A 13,780-nucleotide genomic window follows, 5' to 3' on the forward strand; every position below is an offset into this window, starting at 1 on the left:
ACTCTGTTGAATCTGAAGAGGTCAGAGTAATCATATTACCAACACATGAAATCTGTCCTTATTTGCAAGTTTGGTCTCACTACTAAAAAGTACTGCCTGAAGTTCAGGGATGCCCAAAAGCAGTCACATCAGTCTTAAGAAGATGTTGTTCGTTTGTCTAATAAAGCATTGGAGGTCTAAGTGAAGGTCAGGAAATTAACTGGCTACCGTAGACCAGTACCTAAGTGACTCTAAGATCACTGATCCCAAGTTACCGTGGAATGAGGCAGACCTCTAGTTTAGGTTGAAGGGAGAAGGATAACAACAAGAAGATCTTCTTTAAAAGGGTCCCAAAAAAACATTACATTGATAGGGGGGAGTGCACTTCCAGTATACTTCTGAATAGGAAGGGGCAATTTTAAAGAGAAAATGTTCCTGGTCCCCCACCATGGGAGGTGACAAAATGAAGACAGGGTACAAAACTCAGCTTGTTCTAGGAGACCTCCCTTCCATTGATGGGTAGTCCAGAGAGATTGCTAATGGAGCTAGGTAAAGATGTTGGCCTTTTGGGGATAGAAGGGAGAGCAGAGGTTATCCTAGTGCTCATGGGTGAAAGGGGGGACAAACTCAAAGCTTACATGACTGATAATAGTAAAAAATCCAGGCAGTGGTCAACCATTAATAGGAGCAGGGAGGTAGCTCTGAGAGACATCTGAACAAGCATGACTATTGTTAGTTGTCACCTGGTGTCTTCAGAACAGAATATTCCTATTGTGTGTCACCATGAGGTGAGAACTGACAACCAGGTCAGCTGTGGTGCAGGCTATCCTGGAGATAGGTTGTGTCACTGATCCTCTAAAGGTAACAGTAAGCACTGCTGTACCTGTTGATTTTCTGGTGGGAAATGACCCAGAACATACTTTCTGGAAGGAAGTGAAGCTGAAGGCTCATGCTAAAATGTTGAGACTGCCTGAGTGGGTGCTGCTGATAACCAAGAATGAAAGACAGAAAAGGGGCTTGGAAAAACAATCCAGAAAGTTGTCATGGTCCAGATGAGTCAACTCCTCAATTTGGTTTGGGGCATACACGGGGAAGAGATGGGAGCCCTGTCTGAGCTGGACAGGTGGTAAGCTGCAGCATGAATCAGGCAAGATATAGAGAGAATTACCCCTATGGGAGGTTTTCTGCAACAGGCTGAGGCTCAAATCAATGGTGATACCTCTCGTAAGCGTTGCACTAGATAGCTGGAGTGCATGCTGCCCAGTGAGCAGTGGTTCTTCTCCATCAGCTCTTGAAGGAAGGCTCACCTAGTGTGGGCATTCACTTGTCATGGTGCCTGTTGTCTGGATTAGCTCAGTCAAGTCCCCTTCACGTTCTATGGGTAGTTCCTAGGCACGCTACATTGCATTCTGGGGTGGTTGCCTTCCTGGTGCTAGTGGAGTCTCTGTAATGCTGCACATCTTTGCATCCAGTCCTGATTCCCAAATTATCCAGTTCTGGAAAACTTAGATTGAATTGATTCATGTTTTGGTTATTATGATTGATCCTTGTTTCTTGGTCATTGGAAGGTTTTTCCTGCCTCATTACTGTAAAAAAAGAACTTGAACTGAGCCTGACGTGCTACAACTTTTCTTCTGGATTGGTTGTTTACTTGTGGTCCCTGTTTGAATCCTTACTACTACTTGCTTAGGCAGTTTTCCTAGCAAGTCAAGCATGCCTTGCAATTCTCCACCTCATCCGCATCATTTGGCGTGTAATTTAAAAGGTTTTTTTCTGCTCCTCAGACTTTCTCCCTTTCAAGCCATGGATCTGCTTTTGGAGGTAATCTCAGACTTCTTAAACCTGGAGTTCACCGTTACTAATATGACAGGCAGGGCTTTCTTCTATTCAAAGCAAAACCATAATTATGTCGCACAGAGGACCTCCCTTGACACCTATGAAGATCCCCTGATAGTTTGGGAACACAGCTTCTTTACAGCGAGCCTAAGGGTGTCTGGTCATGGTCAACCAGAATGCTCATGGTCCTCCAGCACTAACATCCCTTCCTACTGGAGTTGACTCATGACATACTTTTGGGGGGACACCTGGGGCAGGCTAAGAACTATGATGACCAATTTTACTGGCCCCACATGAGACAGAAGCTAGTTTCCTTCTGCCACCCCTGTACAACTTGTTAGGTGAGTGGCAAGTCAGGAAAAAAGTACAAACTCACCTCCAGAACTTTGAGAGGGTGGACCCCTAGACTCAACAACATCTAGGAATGGGTTTATCCTGGTGGTGCTAGATTACACCACTTAGTACTCTGAGGCTATACTTTAAAGGGCGGCAACTGTGCCTTTGGTGGCCCTTGGTGACCCATGCCCTGTTGAGTAAACTCGAGCAGGGTTCTCCAAAGAGGTAGTTTCAGATAGGAAATCAAAATATGTCTGCATACATGTATTCAACCTAAAATTGTTCTGAGCCCCAGTGTGACTGAGGAGTATCAGAGGCACTATCTGCTGGGCAGTTTCCCTTGCTGTTCTCACTAACCCTTGGGTTCACCATTCAGTGTATCCAGGATAGTAACTCTGGACAATGGCAACGAAACGGAACTCTTAAGTAACCCCTGCCCAGTCCAGTGGCTCTAGTAACAAAGGCCACACTGCAGTGTGTCAAACTAGATGTGAAGGTCTCTGTGGGTTTCAGGGGGTACAACGAGTCATGAAGACATATCCAGTACCTAAGGCTAATGTGCTCATTGGCTAGTTAGAGACTGCTGAATTACTGAGCCTCTTTGATTTGATGTATAGGTTTTGGAGGATCATCATAACAGTGGGTGTATTTTCCTCTCTGGAAGGGCACTCTTAGTTCAAAGTCAAGCTTTTGGGTTGAGAAATGTCCCTGCCTCCTTCTGTTGAATCCCAAGGAAAAAAACGTATGCTATCTGTCCTCTAGGACTGATGCAGCTGTGCCTAGCAGCTAACTCCCTCCTGCATTTTGATTCAAAATCTGCTAAAACCACTTACACACCAAACTTGAAGGAACTCAGTAGGGACATGGGAAATGGGATGAGTAGTGATAATGAAGTTTGGTGCAAGATTTGTGCAGGAGATCAATTGTCCTCTGAATTCATCTATTCAGTTACAATATCAGCTACCCTGCATGTGATTTTACATCCAAACACCACCCAACTCTTCTAAATCCTGCTTAGTTTATACTTTTACCTGTGGCTTCTTTTGCCTTACTTAGAATTTGATAACTGAACGTATCCCTGTTGCATAGACTTCCTGCATTTAAAAGTAAGGTTGTGTGAATATATGTCCAATGCAATGTTTTCTTTAACTGAATTGCTAAGTATTAATGTTACAAGAAATGTATCTGTGCACTGTTTAACATTGTTGTTTCTTAATTATTCAACTACCTTTTAGGAAGAGAAATAAAAACAAACTGGGTTGCAATTAGCAATAATTATTACAAGTGCCATAGAATATAATGCACTTATAATAAGGCAGATGGTATATCCATCAAATTTGTGTTGGAGTAACCCATCTGCGAAACTCCAAATCAGGCCGAAAGTCTTTTCACATCAAGATTTGCTTTTCTGAGATAATCAGAAATAATTTGTGCCAAGAGTTCCTCTCTTTTGGGCTTACCCATTCTGCTTACTCAATAGACTATATCCTAACTAAAGTACTGTTGACACTTAAAATATTAATTCTTCTCTCTCTTATTTTCGTCTACATGTTGTGCTAGTGTCACATTGTGTCAGTCTCATGTGTCTAGAGGCTGGAAAAATATTTCAGAACTGGACCCTGGTGCCTTACTTTAGTTTTATTCAAAGGTTTCTTTGACTTGCAATTAAAAAACTGGACTTTTTCTCTCCTATTAGTTTCCAAGTAGGCTGTTGCCCTCATGATTTGGTGCAAAGCTTTCAGGACGCTGCCACTGCTAATGCTGACGAGTGTGCTAATACACCTATGTTTCGCAAAGACTGTGATTGCAAGACATCCAGAACAGGGTGCTGCTTAAATTCTTGGGCGCCATTCTCATGTATGGTTAAAATCCCATGACAATTATTTAGTAATAAGGAGCCAACTGAATCACATCAATTTTTCACAAGACTTGGGCACAAAGTGTAAATTAAATCAGGCACACATATTACTCCACCTTTATTTCAGCAGATTAAGCAGTATGTTGATTATGTCAAGGTTGTTTTCCTTAATGTTATAGCAATAGATCATTGTATGGCATACAAGAAGCAAGGTCTAGAGTACATGTAACAAGCATCTCAAAACTCATGGTGTGGTCTGACATTTTCCAAAGGTTTGTCCCACCAGGTCTTGTCACAGCTGGAGGACTTCAGTGCCCCTTACGTTTACGATATTGCTGTCTGTGACTCCAGCTGGGAAGTGCACCTGACTCACTTGAAGGAAGAACTTTACGCCCCACGAAGGCCAGACCTTATTATCAAGGTGAGCATGTGCCAAAGAAAGCAGGACTACATTAGGAATACACGAACCAATACAGTCCCGGTAGCTGGCATGACTAATATAAAATTGTACGCCGATGATATTGCCCTATTTCTAGATTCCAACACCTTAAGTCCAGCAAAAATTTTAAAAATATTTTCTGACTTCCAAAAACTAGGGGGTAACAAAATTAATGTTAACAAGACAGAAATTATTTTAATAAACTGCACTATAGACACTTTAATACCAGAATTTAGGCAAATTTACAACCCAACGCCGAAGAGATACCTGGGAATATTTTTATCTTACAATTTAAACGACCTGTTTTCACTTAATTATTCACCACTGCTAAAAAAGGTTGAGTCCCTTTTAGAACGTTGGAATTTCTTACCCCTGTCTTCAATAGGCCGAGCAGCACTGATACGAATGTCGATTCTACCTCTTTTGAATTTTTTATTTAATGCAGCACCCTGTGTTATTCAGGTCTCCTTCTTTAAAAAAGTGGATGCCCTGATTTCCTCATTTCTAAGGGCCAGAAAGACTCCTAGGCTCGCACTTAGCACTTTATATCTTTCATCAACACAAGGAGGGTTGTACCTCCCAAATATTAGAGAATATTAATTTGCGTCTTTTGCCCACCACAGCTTTAGATTTTTCTTTCTAGACACTAACGAGGCAGACAATTTTTTTATGAAGAAGATGTTGGCAGAGGTAAAAATAACTGATCCGATCAGAGTCACTAAAGATCCAAAGAAAATTCGCTATAAGTCCCTTCAGTGGATTTTCAGACAGAAAATCCAGTTTTTGAAATTCCACTCTATTGCTAGAATATCTAATACGACAGATTTGGACAATTTTAACCTAGGGGAAGCGGGATGTATGGACAGTAAAATAATAAATCTCTGGAAACACAATGGCTTTGAGAAAATTGAAGACTTCCTGGTTGGCAACAGGTGGAAGTCATGGGACCAAATAACTAGACAGGTGCACCACTCTCATTCCATCCTGAATTGGTCTTTTCTTATGTTTAATCCAATACTCAGGGAGCTAGATATAGGAAATCTTTATTTTAACAAAACTATCTCTACAGCGTTGAATAATAAAACTCAAAAAAAAGATTAGTATTTGGATTAAAATACTAAAAGAGGACAAGGAGCAGGAATTTCCTAGTAAGATTATTGAGAGGTGGAAAAAGAGGGAGGATATTGAAATCAATCAACAAGTATGGGATAAAATAAATAAATTCAACAAAACAATCTTCCGCGGCGCGAACTTTAAACACATGAAATTTATAATTAATGGCTGATTTACAGAACTCCCTCTTATCTCCATAACATCTTCCCCCTTGTTGCCGACAAATGTTTCCGTTGTGAGGAAAAAGGGAATTGGAAGCACATTGTCTTGGAATGTCCTAAAATTCAGGCACTCTGGAAGGAAATCGAAAAATACCTCTCCCTTGAGCTTAAAGCTTCTATAATATTTGATGATCTATTCCCTGTTCTAGGCTGTTCAGCGACCAACACCCAATATGGCAAATTTCTTTTTATAGCCTCTCTAATAGCTAAATCGCTTGATCTGCAGTCCTGGAAAACCAACCAAGTCCCGACCTTCCAGGCTTGGTAGGCCAAACTATTACGAATCCAGGGCAGGGAAAGAAAATACGCGCTTAGATCAGGGGCGCTCAAGAAATATGAAAAGTTTTGGAGTGTGTTTGATTCGTAAAGTATATTCTCATAATCACCAGTCTGCTTCTATGCACTTTTAAGCACTTTGCACTTTATAATTCTAGGATACACCTTATAATTATGCTGTGGATACTTGAACACTGATTACTTATTTATATTTATATGCCATGTACTGTACTAAAGCTTTTATAAATGTATTCTGAAATGTTGATCTTGTTTTTATGAACTCTCAATAAAAATATAAAAAAAAAAAAGTTGTTTTCCTTAATGTTATAGCAATAGATCATTGTATGGCATACAAGAAGTAAGCTCTAAAGTATATGTAAAAAGGCCTCTCAAAACTCATGGGGTGGTCTGACATTTTCCAAAGGTTTGTCCCACCAGGTCTTGTCACAGCTGGAGGACTTCAGTGCCCCTTACGTTTACGATATTGCTGTCTGTCACTCCAGCTGGGAAGTCCACCTGACTCACCTGAAGGAAGAACTTTACGCCCCACGACAGGCAGACCTTACTATCAAGGTGAGCATGTGCCAAAGAAAGCAGGACTCAGTGGTGTACCTTGTCCACCAAATAGATGGAGGAAATGTGCAGCCTTTGTAGACCCAAGGTCTTGTCCATCTTGACCTCGGAATTCTTCGACAGCCCAGACTCATGATACAGCTTTTTTAGACATCACTGAGAACTAAGGCATATTAGTTAATGGGCACATGAGCATTGTTGTACTACGTAGATAAATTACTTCAAGTAACCAAAAAAGGTGACCCGAAAAGGGGAGTATCAGAAGGCTAAAACCCTGAAGACTTCACTGTGTACTGTAGCAGTCTTCAAGGCACCAAACTTCAGAGCTTGTTGTGAAAACAGATGCATTGAATATGGCATACACGTAGTGCATTCCTAGCTAAATGATTAAAGAAAGGACCAACCAAAGAGTTCATAAAGAGACAGCTACTTCTCAACCTCAATGGAGTGCTACTGAGAGACATGTGCAGTGGTCTCATGCCTGAAGAAACTGAGAACATACCTATTTGTGAATAATGTCCAACTAAAGATATATGGTTTGCCTGGCTGGTGGAGATGCAGGGGTGGAACCCAAAACTACTGAAGTAGTTCATCTCACTATAGGAAATTTATGATATGGTGGAACAAAGACATTGGGCTGACCATACAAATGCTGATGGTCCTTCCAGGGTATTCCACCATAGTGGTAAGAATGACATTGATGGTAGTAGTTCTCTCTGCTTTCAGGTGATGACAGTGTGATGACCTGTCTCTGTGTGTGGTCTGGTTCCATGCTAGAACTTAGAGCTTGGAACCATCTGTCACCAATGTTCATCTAATATGTAAGTTCCATATTTGTCAGTTGTTAGCTGACTGTTGGTTGGGGCTGAATAAATTCTACATGTTGTTAACCTTATCCTGGATGAACTCTATTTTATTACACTGGCGACGTTTGAGGAGGAATCCGAAAATACAGACAAGTAAGAAATTCACAACGCCTTTTCAAGGAAATTGCTATAGATGTGGGAAATATGGGCAAATGGCGAATGCGAGAGTGTGTCCTGCCCTTAAGTTCAATTGTAATGTGTGTGGAAGAAAGGGGCATATTGGTAGAAATTGCAGATCAAGGGTTGGGAGAGATAAGAGGACAGAGACTAAGTTGGTTAGTTTTCAGATTAATGATGATGTTGTAGAACATCCGTCTGATTATGTGTTGGTTGGGGAAGCAAGTGTGTTGATGAAATTTGATTCATGCTCACATGTCACTTTCATTTCAAAAGAGGTGTTTGAAAATGTGTTTGAAAATAAAAAGACTTTGTGTAAACCGGATATAAGACCAACAGGTTATCAAGAACAACCCATAAAAATAATGGGTTACTTTTTTGACTGCATTGAATATAAGGGGAGGTTTGTGGAAGAAATAATTTATGTGGCAAACAGGGGAGACAACTTGTTGAGTGGGTCTCATCAAGCAAGGTTAGGTGTGAGTCTCAATCCAAATGCTCACCCTGTTATCCAAGTAAAGTCTGTTGATGATGAAGAGAATAAGTTTATAAAGGATTTTAAGGAATTGTTCAGTGAAAAACTTGGATATATAAAGGGTTACAATCACAACATCAAACTGAAGTTGGGTGCGGTGCCTGTTGCTGCTAAAGTAAGGTGCATTCCAATTTGTGTAAAGGATGCTGTGGGAAAAGAGATTGAGAGGTTGTTGTCAACTGGGGTTATACAACCAGTACAGGCAACTGAATGGCTCGCACCAATTGTGGTCGTGAGGAAGCCAAATAATGAGATTCGGCTGTGTGTTGACCTTCGTGCATTAAATAAGGAGGTAATAGTTGACAAGTACCCTTTGCCAAACATAGAGGAGTTGGTTTCTACATTAGATGGGGCATGTTACTTCACCACCTTGGACATGGCTTCGGCGTATCACCAGGTCACGCTAAAGGAAGAGTGTCAGAAGCTTACTAGTTTTATAACACCAATGGGGGCATTCAAGTTTTTAAGGATACCTTTTTGGCTTGTTTCGGCAGCCTTGGTATTCCAGAGAATTATGGAAGATCTGTTCAAAGGAATACCGGGGGTAAGATGTTATCAGGACGATGTTCTCATTTCTGGTAAGAATGAACATGAACATGATGAAAGGGTTCGTCTTGTGTTGAAGAAGATGATGGATATTGGATTAACTTTACGACGGAGCAAGTGTAAGTTTGGTGTCAATGAGCTAGATCAGTGTTTCCCAAACTGTGGTCCGCGGACCCCCAGGGGTCCCTGGCACATTCCCAGGGGGTCCGCAGGCAGCAGTCTCAAAAGCCCTGCAAATTATCTTGTATAATGTATAATTAGAAGTTTGTTTTCAAAGAACAATTAAAGTGTCGAGATAACGCCAGTGATTAATGTCCCTGCTAGAGAGAGACGAGAGTTTTGGCCAGTGGCAGCTTTGACTTATCTAATGTAGCACAGTGGGTTAATATGCCTACTGCAAAGAACGTGTACCATGCATTTAAAAAAAAGTTTTTTACATGCATAGGTCGGTGGGTTACTGCTTTTGTCACAGAGATTTTTTTGTTACTGTGCAGTTCATAAGTGACAATCGTAATCTAGCACAGTGACCTATAGACTGTCAAACGGCTGCTTGCAAACTGCAAGTTACAAGTTAGTGACTTATGTTTTTTCCCAGTCTTTCATTATCCTGATGCTGCTAAAAAGTGTTATTTGTGTGGAAATACATTTTAATTGTTAAAGTCCATGCTATCCACTGCGTTATGTTCTGAATCCTGAGTTTGTGCTTCTCCAGACCAAGCACTCTTTAAAAATACCTACCAGTATGAATGACATGTGAATTCTGCTCCTTGTAGTCTCCTTTGCCTTATGTAACATTTTCTATTCACTGACTTACACGTATGATTCACTGTCTCCTATATGCTTACAATGTAAAGTGCTCTGACATCCTACAATTGTATGAGAGATGCTATAAAAAATGAAATACACGTGACAATATAAAATACAGCAGAAGTGGCGGAGAGTGTTTTTATCCTCCTTGGCTTAACAACACACTTTGCCACTTCAGAAACGCAGGGCTGCAACATATTTACAAGAATATGGTGCAGCCCTACGTTTCCCCTGCTCTGGCGCTACACTTAACAGCGAAAGAGTGTTTATGTACAGGAAGGTCCCCCTTCCTGCACATCAACAATCTTGAAATGTCCCTTTGTCACTTCTATGTGTGCTGCTTAATGCAGCACACATGGAAGTTACAAAATGTCTTTTTTCTAATATTGTTGATGTGCAGGAAGGGTCACCTTTCTGAACATAAACAATCCAAGGCGTTTTACAAAAACGAGGAGAAATAAAGTATTTCTCCTTGTTTCGCCAAGTTAAGGCCAGTTTTTCCCTGGTCTTAATTTTGGCGCTGCCTCCTATTTACGCTGCCCTTGTAAATAGGGGGCAGCATCAAAATCAATGGGTGTTGCAGGTTAAATGCCCACCGCAAAACCCACTGCCCACCCCTTTCACACTAAGCATTGTGTGAAGGGGGTCTTATTTACAAGGCACTGTTAAGCCACCTTAAGTGGCTTAACGCTGCCTTGTAAATACTGTGAAGCCCCTATCGCCACAGGAATATCGCAAAAAGTGATGTTCCTATAGTGATAGGGGATTGTAAATGTGACCCTTAAATCCTTAGTAATTTGAGTATTTGTTTTGTGTGAACACTTGTGTTAATTTTTTTCGAATTACTGTTTTAACGTTTGAAATTTAAAACCTACAAATTGCTCGGGGGTCCCCGGCTTCCAGTGGTGACTCAATGGGGTCCTCAGGAGTCAAGAGTTTGGGAACCACTGAGCTAGATTATTTGGGCCACCATATTTCGAGGAAGGGCATATGTCCAAAAAAGGAACTTGTGGATACAATTGAAAAGTTGAAGGAGCCATGTTCAAAAGAAGAGGTGTCATAATTTTTGGGCATGGCGGAGTTTTGCAATAAGTTTGTGAGGAATTTCGCAGATAAGACTGTTAATCTTAGGAAAATCATGTGTAAAAACTCTGTGTTTAATTGGACAGAGGAGTGTAGTATAGAGTTTGCTCAGGTAAAGATGGATCTGAGGAATGCACCAAATTTGCAGGTGTTTGTTCCAGGGGATCCAACGTTTATTGTAACAGATGCTAGCAATAAGGGTCTGGGTGCTCTGTTGTTACAGGTGAGGAAAGACAAAGAGGTTCTCATAGCTTGTGCTTCAAGATGTTTGAAGGGGGCGGAGTTGAATTACTCTGTCATAGAGAAAGAGGCATTGGGAATATATTGGGCTGCGAATAAATTCAGGAAGTTTGTTTGGGGTTCCTCCTTTACCATCAGATCTGATCACAAGCCACTAAAGGAGGTGTATGAAAAGAAGGGGTTGGACTCAATCTCGGCGAGAATTAGGAGGTGGGTAATTTCTTTGCAGGAGTTTATGTTCAGGTTTGAGTATATTCCAGGAAAAACGAATGTCTCGGCTGATTGTCTGTCAAGGCTGGTGGATGTCGTAGAAAATGTTGATGAAGCTTTGGTTGACGATTTTGAGTGTGAATTAAAGGTGTGTGACGTTACTTTGGGTGCGGTGAAGGAAGATGCTTGGAAAGAAGAGTTGAGTAAGGATGAGGAATTAAAGGAGGTCATTAAATTGTTGGAAGGAGGTATGTCTCGTTCTCTAAAGAGTGAAAAAACAAGCAAAATGTCCCTAGATGGTGGGGGTATACCCTAAGGCGTAAGATAAACCTGCCAACAGGACTTGGGGGGTATCTATGCTTTCAGAGACACAATTATATTACTAGAATCAACATACAATAACTCAAAATAGAGGCCAACAGTCAGTGTAGGAACCCTGTCTACAATTCACCACATTAGTTAAGAGACTATAATCTTCACCAGTGTAAAAAACAACAGTTTATTAAAAACAATACAATTTTAGTTTACATTTAAGAGAAAATTATACAATCAAATACACATTTTAAAAACCAAAAGTCGATGCGGCGTTTCGGTGTCTTGTATCGATGATAACACCTTCTTCAGGACGGGGTTTTTTTTAAAAAATCTCTAAAAAAGTAAGATTACAGAAACATAATCAACAGAGGCCTATTGTACACTGACGTTAGCTTAACTCTAGATGTCACATATAAAGAACATGCACATTCATTTTAAACATTAGCGATCCCTACATTCAAACTTGTATGCAGAGAAAGACAAAAACTCTTTTATATACCTTTCTCACAATTGTGAATACCAGGCTAGATAACAACATTCCTAGGGTCTCTTTTATTTAGAACCTCGTTGAACATTTGTTACAAATATTCACATTTATCCTAGGCTCACAGAAATGTTATTTAATCAGGGTTGTTTCTACTTCAGACTCATTGTTTGCTTAGATTGCAAATACCCTTTGTCAAAACAGGATTATCTATATGGTCCCCCTAGATTATCATTGTCGTGCCTTATAGTCACTGTCTACATCAGGTGGGCGCTTTTTATCACCCTGAATTTATCAACCTACCTCAGAAATTTTGAGGGATTCGGGGCATATGAGATATCATGAGGATGCAGTTTTTTCAATCATTAATCTGCCTCTCATAGACTTTTCTTCATTGGATGGAATTTTGCAATACTTATTCCACCTATGGGATAAATTTCATAGTTCAGATATACCCAATCAATATTTTGCTTACTATGCTTGTTACTCAATGGCATATACAGAGGTTCATTACCTGGATATTAAAATTCATATGTGTGGTCAGTGCTGTATCAGGGGTGACCACCGTATATCTTTTCAGCTTTACAACATGTAACTGCAAAAGGACAGAAATACATTGTTTTTTTGTTAAATCGAAATTTTGAACCAAAAAAGCCTGAGTCTTTTAATTAATGGCCAGAGAATTTGTTTCTACTTGTTATACCTTTTGTAGTATAGTGTGGATAGATTTCCAACTTGTCTTATGTAGGTAGAGGAATTCATATCTGTTTCATTCAATTCTACCAGCTCGAATTCTATTCTTTCCAGATTTTCGGAATGACGCTGTTTGTATTATCAAAACAAAAATAAATATAAAAGAGCGTATCAGAGATGGTTTCATAGTTTCCCTAATCTCTATAGACATTTTTAAACCATTAGTTATGTCATCAGATTTTTAAATACGAGATTATTTAGGCAGTAGTGCTATTCCCCTACCGCCAAGGCTGTGAGAGCATTTGCCTTATGAGCAGAAATCCTCAAAATCCAAACTTGAAAGTATTCGGTTTTATCGTTTTTTTAAAAAACGCATTGGCTAATCGAGACATAAACCCGTATTCAGGGTTATCGAAAATACTTTATTTAAAATAGGACTGTTAACAAATTTGCCAATGTGTCCCTCTTTATTAATGTTGTTTTAGATTTCTTTCAGGTTAGAACAGACTATTAGTCAAGCCTACCGTTATTATCGGCAGGAGCTTGGCAAAGGTCAAAGATACTTGCGCTTAGACTAATTGTCTCCGCTATCTGTGTTAGTATTAGAGGCCATTATACAAGATCACACAGTGGTGTCACTGTGTGCGTTCGCATTGAATACAGTTATGCAAAAACGCGCTACGGTGTTACTGTGTTTCTTTTAATATATGTTCCACTACTTACAAAGGGAATTTATTTTAAAGAAACTAGGTTGCACCCAGATCCCACACCTGACGGTGCGTAGTTCGTGGGCTCTCTATCATTAATTAAAGAGAAGCAGTTGCTAGGCAGTTCTTACCTTTCGAGTGGGTATCGGCCTCCCTGTCACCTGGTCCTGATACGGCTTCCTCATGGAATGTTTTTTGTTACTTGGTGTCCCCTTTTATTAAGCGTTTAAGCCCGATATTTTGAGTAGGTGATCACGTGTGATTGGTCCTGTTAGTCCATCTCGGGAAAAAGCGTCGGCCATTTTTAAATATGCGAGCTACAGGTCTACGATATATCCAGTAGGGCACAGATCTAAGATATATCTCCAATAAAATGATATATATTGCTTAATGTCCCATATTATTCAATTACTGATATGCTGTATTTGTTTTTTCGAAAAAGACGTGAACGCGCGATGTTTAGTGTGGATAAGCGCGATGATTTGGTTGGGTAATCGCGTGTAGATAATCATATGAGCCCATCTCAGGGAAATGTGTCGGCCATAT

Source organism: Lissotriton vulgaris, chromosome 6 (assembly GCF_964263255.1).
Source record: "Lissotriton vulgaris chromosome 6, aLisVul1.2, whole genome shotgun sequence".
Classification (NCBI taxonomy): domain Eukaryota; kingdom Metazoa; phylum Chordata; class Amphibia; order Caudata; family Salamandridae; genus Lissotriton; species Lissotriton vulgaris.